This window comes from Lepidothrix coronata, unplaced genomic scaffold (genome assembly GCF_001604755.1).
Source record: "Lepidothrix coronata isolate B3197 unplaced genomic scaffold, Lepidothrix_coronata-1.0 Scaffold16, whole genome shotgun sequence".
In the NCBI taxonomy this organism is placed as follows: Eukaryota; Metazoa; Chordata; class Aves; order Passeriformes; family Pipridae; genus Lepidothrix; species Lepidothrix coronata.
Window position 1 is genome coordinate 4244072 of NW_016690196.1, and position 7905 is coordinate 4251976.

Here is a 7905-nt window from a genome sequence, read left to right on the forward strand (position 1 = left end):
AGGCAGCGCAGAAAGAACCATAAATTGCAGAATACACCTCCTAAGGAGTCTTTCTGCTGTGCCTTTTGCAATCGGATATGTCTGTCTCATATTGGCCTCATAAGCCACCAGCGTGCCTGTAGCAAATGTGGATAGAGCCTTCCCAAATCTTCGTTCGCGAAGCCTCGCCATGAGTCTAATCTGGAAAAACAGTGTTTCTTCTCTATTTATACATCCACTTAAAATTCACAATTAGTTATATCTTTATTCTTAGATGATTAGATAACTTGATCTCTCCTTTGCATAAATGTAAAATGCTTTTAGAATGCCTACCATAATAACACCAGCAGCAACTTCCATAGCCATTCATGGCCTTTTTCTCTGACCAAGGCCTGTACCAAAGGAAGTGGAAGGAAGCATGTCTTCTTCATGTCCCATCCAGTGACATTTATACCAATGTGTATTCTCCACTGTTTGCAATATTCAAGTACAGAAACTCTGCCGAGATTTTAGTACTGTTGTAATATTTTTATTGAAAGAATAAAAAGATTTTTATATAGATAAAGAGATTTTTAATTTGATAAAACACTAAAAGTTGTCTGGTTGTAAATGTAATGATTTGATAATAATAAAAGAATTTGAGTTTGGTTATGGTATATTATTTTTTATACTCTTAAATTAATAATTACTATTCTATTATAGTGATTGATTCTTCTTACCATAGCAGTTGCAAACTCTTACATAGGTTAAGATTTCGCTGTACTAAGAACTGTACTGTGGAAAAAAAGGAAGAAAAAAAACCCCAAATCCTTTAAATTTAAGGGTACATACAGCAAGTCCCTTGTAGTAGAGGGGTTACAAACTGAGAAGTTCAAGAAACAGTAAAGCTAGTTTGATCAACATGATGGATTGACAGACACTGAGAGAATCTAGCTGCTCTCAAGAGATTTGCAGAAAATTTTGCACAGGAGAATTTTAAGGAAGGGTTTACAGGCAGATGGTATGGTAACTTTGCATAAGTTCACAGATAGAACCTAGGGCCTTCTCACTATGTGAAAAGCAGACATGGAAAGCCATATTCCAAAATGCTAACAGGTGGATGATAGATGCTAGAATCTCAGTGCTACAGGAAGCGGAGGCAAGATCTTAAACCTGATCCACAGAGATGAGTGGGAGAAACAATGTGGAAGGAAGCCTGAGTGGGAAGAGCAGGACACTGCCCTGTAGGAGTTGAAGAACAGGGAGACCATGTGTTGATGCACAGAAAGGGATGAGTCTGTCAAAGACAAGAATGAGAAAATCAGTCTTTCCAGCAGAATTTTCAATGAATCTCCTTCCTTTTGTCAAGTTTGGAGAGGAAAAAAGACATAGTTTTGAGATATAGCAGGCATTTCACAAGGTAGAAAGAAACTGCATATTGCAGATTCTATAATGGAAAAAATTGTGGGATTTAAGCACAGCACTACAGCACAGCTCCAGAGAAGCCTGAGTAATATCAGAGGAACATGTGATGTTGAAGAAAATGGTGTTACTTCTTGTAAAGGAAAAACATTCTGGATAAGGATGGAGGATTACATCTGAGCCTGAATATGAGAAGGTTTTAAGAGTTTTTTTGGGAGTATGATAAGTGGAATCTCCTTTTCTGTTAAGCTTTGAACTACTATTTCTGTTATAAATAGGAAATATATGTATCAATATAAGTCTTGACAGTAATATCTACCAATGATAGACAGCACCGTGGTAAAGTGAGTGATTGAAAACAGGGACAATAGCTGAGGAAGTAAGAGGAGGTAAATATGATTCTGGAACTTATGTTCAACAGATGTAGCAGAAACTACAGCGAAAAAATATTCTATATATCCCTTGTCATTAAAAATTATTAAGCAAGAAAAGTGAATAAAAACCCCAGTCAGAGTTGGCTAAGAAATTTCACATTATCAGCATTTTCTATTGAAGTGAGGAAACCAAAGGCTGTCTATTCAACCTTTTTAGGCATCTTGGTTAAGTTCAGCTTCATGATGAATTTAAGCTGATCTAAAAGCAATCTGATGCCGAGATGCGTGGTCCAGCTTTCAACACATTTCAGCTGCTTCTTTTCTATTACTAAAGTAAACAAATTTAAAGTTAACCCTGGAAGAACATCACAAGTTTTAAGCAACATCAGTGGATTGACCTGATCTTCCCATGCCTGAAAAGGTCACTACAGCTGATGTCATAGAGAGGGCAGAAATGATCCATTCTGGGTGGGATGGAGAGGGGAAAGACAGTATTAGATCAGGGCAACAGTATTAGATCAACTTTAAAAGAGTGATACCAGGGAGTGAAAGCTGGTGTCAAAGGTAGGTGCTCTGAATGATGATTAGGAGTCTCTAGGTTTTCCAGGCTTTGTGCATTTCTCTCTGTTCTTCAATAGTTTTACAGTAAAGGAAATGTCTATATAAAAAGATAAGAAAAATGTCATATTCCATGAATTACCGTTTTTCATAGGAAAAAAAATTACCACAGATTTTCTTTCACATTTTTCATTCATTTCAGCCCTTGCATTCCACAGAAATGCAGATTTATTTTATATTAATTACATATTTCAGATTGCTGGGAATTCAAAGCTGTAGCAAATTTTCACTTTTGAGGAATTTCTCTGTCCTTTTTTTATTTGCAGATTTAGAAAAATACAGTATCTTAGTCTGAACAATTCAATATGTTTTGTTTTTCCAAAGTATCATGAAAAATTCCAGAAGTTGTTCATGTCATCTGTGTTCTAGCTTTTGTTTCATCATCGGTGTTTTTCCCCATAAATAACTTGGAGCTTGTGCCTAATATAGTGATCAGGCAAAAGAAACAAAAAAAACAAAAACAAGACAACGAAAAAAAAATCCCTATTATATAGCAAATAAAAGCTTGGCAGGATATTGTTGCAAAAACTCTGCAATTATTCTATCACACGTGTTAAATAAATAAATAAATAAATAAATAAATAAATACAGCTCCAGCACATATTCTATGGGAATATTTAGCAATTGAAATTTACTGACATTCAAGTTTGCTGAACTTAAAAAGTGCAAGCTTGAACTCGCAGAAATAGACTTTAGACCATTGATTATTTTATTAATACCTGCTTGCATGCTTATCCAATATGTAACATGAATAATGTGTTATTTATTATGCTTACTCAATTAAGCAAACCAGGTCATAGTTTAGATATCTAATAATGATACCTGAGCAAATTAAAAGAGCATTTAAAAATGCATTGCATGCATCCCATTGTGGATAATTTGGGGAGGGCGCTGTTATCTGTTATGGATAAATCTCAAGAAAAAAAAAACATTTGTCATTTGAATTAAATGTTTATCTCCAGCAAAATGACACTGAGCTTATTTTAGTTACATTCATAAATGCCAGTGAGGAAAAGCATTGTCCTTTTAAACATATTTTATCAGCCTTGATTTGCTCTCTAATCTTAATTCCTTTTCCTCCACCTTTTCCCCACATTTACTGCTACATTTCTATTTTTAACTGTTGGGATCTAAAGTATGTTACCTATAGTTTTCATTTTGATTTTATATCACATGGTATCTTTCATATCAACATATCTTAACCCTGTGAAGGTTTCAGGAGAACCATGACATCATAAAATAAGCTATCTAAATTTAGATATAGGAAATCAAGTGGCAAAAAAATACTTGAGAAAAGTAAACAAGGGCTTCCATTGCAGTAATTGCCCCAAAAATTGTGCAACATATCCACTCTTAATAAAACAATATGCTGAACAGGTCTGTTCTAATGATACAAGTGTACATAATATCTTCCCTATTTTAGGAATCCATGCAATGTCTAAAAAAAGATGTTCAGAAATCAAACAAATAGAGTATGTACCTCTAAACTATGTAATTATAAAGACAAACTAAAATAGAAGTGCTGAAACAATTCAAACTTACAACAAAATTTATTAAAACAATTAATATATTCAGACACTACAAGAAACATTGTTTCGAATTCTGTGCAGAATAAGAACTATTAAAGACCAAAACCAAAAAGGCAAGATCATACTTGTCATGAGCTGAAACGAGGCATTGATGCAGCTCTGGCTTTGACTTTGCTGTTGTGATTCTTTTAGCGGTTCTGGCGGTACAAAAGAGACTGTTAGACATCAGCTCATAATTTCTGCCCCATTTTATCTGGGAGCTTAGCTCCCATTTCCAGAGGCCCATATTAATCCTTAAAGGCCTCCTGTTCAGGAGAGTTAACTTTAAGCATGTGCTTGATCACTTTCTTGAATTAAAACCTAGAAAATCGACTTTGTTAGTGCAATTTATAATAGATTCTGTTGGCAGAGTAGTTTTAATCATATTAGTAGAAACAATCCACCTTGATGCTTTTATTCTTTTTAATAATTGATATTCTCATCTAGCAGTTTCACAATCCTACATTAAATGTGAAGATTTTCTACTGAGAGTGTATAAAATAGCCCTTCTGAAAGATATGGGAAAGGAAACGCCCCAGCAATATGTTTACTGAAACTATGCTGATTCTGCTCTGACATTCATTAAAGAAAATGACATACAGATACCTTCTTATTTCTTATAATTTTAGTTATTACTGAGGTTGAAGTAGTTCTTCCTCCTATAAACCTTCAGAAGACTTTTATTTTCAGAGGACATAAAAAGAAGACTTTTTATTTTCAGAGGACATTCATTTTCATGTAATGCCTATGATATGATTCTTGGGGCTATCCTGTGCAGGCCCAGGAGCTGGACTTTGACAATCCAAGTGGATCTCTTCCAACTCAGAATATTCTGTGATTCTGTAATAATTGACCCACTCTATTAGAGTAAAATGATCTATCTATCAATAGAATTAGCTCTATTACCTAGAACTTATGATATATGGTAGGATATAGAATAGCTATCCTATGATACAGGATGTTGTTTAAGCAGTGCCTGTATTACTTGAAAAGACTAAGTGTTCATCTAAATATAAAGTAATCTGATAAAATTATCTCTTTGGTCTCCGAGATTCTGGTCACCTCGTTATGCTCAATCCTTTAAAACTTAAGAAAAATTACATCCTTTCGACAATATATAAAAAATACACTTCTCTTTTTAAAGAAATTCTTGTCTGTCAAACTTTGCAAAAAACAGCAAATCATCATACTCCATCCACAGTATCTGTTGCTAAATTTGGCTCTTTTCTACTTACTCAAATGTGAGGAATATTTCTAGGGGCCTACATTTTATAGAGTTGACATGCCAAAAGTTCACTGACCACACTGTCATTTTCATAATAGCTTTGTTTGCTAGTTAGTTGTTTCTGAGTGCACTTATTCAAAAGGATTTTGAAGCTGCTGATGTGTTGTATTTGGTTCTTTTGAAATGCTGAAAACGGTGTCTTATTATGTTTAGCTTTTAGCTTACCTTTGTAACCAGTTCTAATTGTTTAATTTACTCATGCTCTTTTAAGGTGGACAGCAGAAAAATCCTCTCTTTTCAAATTACCTGAAGATTATCCTTCAGTCAACTGTCATTACATCAAATTAGTAAATAAACAGCTTTTTCATTTCAACTAAAATTACAGCTGTGAGTTTAATGTACTCAGGTGGAACTTTAGAGTTCAGGGCTTGGCCAAGGGTTCCCTGCCCAGCATTGGGCAGGACTCTCCATCTTCTTGCACCTAAGTTTATCCTTTATAAAACAGGAAAAAAATAACTAATCTCTTCTTTCCCACCTTTGCTCATTACTGGGATTTTATGCAATGAGGATCAAGAGATTTCACTAATTATACAATTAGAAGCATAATTTGTTAAATTTAACAGAATCATAATTTTAAGAATAACAGTAGTCCCACTGAGACGGTCCCTATGTGGCCTATCTTTTCAGGGTCATTAGGACTAGTCACAAAGTGTAAAGACTACTGTAGTATTTTTGCAATCAGATTTCCTTTTTGCTATTAAATTGCATTTTTGCTCCCATTTTTAAGAAAGACTTAGAGATAGCTCCTGACTTAGTCAGCATGATAATGATCAAGATAGAACAAAAAGAAACTTTATTTCCCTTTGTATCATGACATTCTGAATCCAGGCTGAAGGTTAGATCTAGCCTACCTTTTTATGACACTGAAAATGATGCATGTTTATCTCTAAATATCAGGTGCACTTTTCTTCATATATCAGTTAAACTTAATTCTGTTGTTAAAAGATTTGGCAGTTTGTGACTATTAAAAACAGTTTGCAAGGGATATTGTTGGCCTTGGCTGAGTTTTGCATTTTAGCTGTATCCCTTTTTAAACCTCTGTATTTTCCATGTCACATGAATTGTGAAGGGTCATCTTTCAGAATCATGAACAACAGCCTTCACTACAAGCATACAGAGTATACCTATCTTCCCAATATGCTGTTTATGTTTTATATATTTGCTTAATATTTACTTAATTGCACATAAAAGAAAACAATATCTGCATGTTGCAACAATGAAAATAGACTATAAAAAATCATCACAGAAATGGAAGTAGAATGATAGAATTTTCTTTATATGTTCACACCAGCAGCAAAATGTAGCAATAACCTAAATTAAATATTCCCAGATCTAAAATTTCCAAATAAAGGACAACTCAGGCTATGCAACATTTCTCATTTTAAAGTAACATGCCTTGTAGGAGAACAATTAATTTAACCTATTTTAGTTTGGACAGAAAATGAATTCTGATTTGCAGACACCTTCTTAGTAATTTCTATTCTTAGCAACAGACGAAATTCTGAGTACCTCTGTGCCTTACGTTATCTGATACCTAATGTTTCTCAGCAGTTTTTGGGGGGATGGGGTGAATTCTCACAGGAAGAGACCATGGGTATGCAAATATTTGCTCCACCTATAATACAGTAAGTTTCTTTTAGAAGTGTCTAAAATTAAAAGAGTGTCCTTCTTTTTAATTGAGATAAACTAGCCCTACCACTTGATTTGAATCCATGAATTTCTGCACTGTATTTGTATTTTGTTTAAATAAGATTTAAACTGATTCTTCTGATTCTTCTCCTACTCGCATTGGTTGTAAAACCCTTAAAATGAAAAATAATCACGTGTTATTCTGATAAAATACCTGTGTGTCTCTGTATTTACATGAGTATATTTTACATGTATATACACATATTTCCAAGAAAGAAGTAATTACAAAATAGGCTCAAAAGATTTCTCCAAGTCTTTTACTTTCTAATATGTTATACCCTTGGTAGAGAAAGACTTCTCAGTCTTTGAATATCTAAACCAATATCTGTCAGCATCAAATATGAAGTTAACACCAGTTATGAATACAACCTTCCCACTGGGTAGTCATTAGAAAGCTGTTCTTTCTGATTCCTGTGTAAATATCTAGGTTAGATTCCTAATAAAAATTCTGTGAACTTTAGCTGAAACAAAAATAACAGAACTATTTGAGGTTTGTTACAGTCACTTCTATATCCAGTTGACCTTGTCCCAATTTAGCTTTGTTTCCTTTTTCTGTATGGCTTCTGGGAAATTGCTTTGAAAACAAAATCTACTCAGAGGGTCAAATCCCGAACATCTTACTCTGATAAAACTTCTGTCTAGTTCTGCCTTGCAAACAATTGTCTTTGCTCTCCTCATTTTTTTCAGAATCAGAGCCAAAGTACAACTGCTAAGGCAATGAGAATCTAGAACAAATTAGGATATAGTGAAAACAGTTAATTTGTGAAAATAAAGATTCATAAAAGTGTTAAAAAATTACTACCATTTCAAGCATACAGGAATCTTAATAGTAAATAATGGCTGTATATTTAACATTAAGAATTTGGGGGCGGGGGGGTGTTAAGATGTGGAAAAAGTAGTAAACTAACTTTAACTGAGAAGCTAATATTAGCTTCAGCAAGGTATTTTCATTTCAGACCATACACTAAGGACTAGACCATGCCTTTAAAAA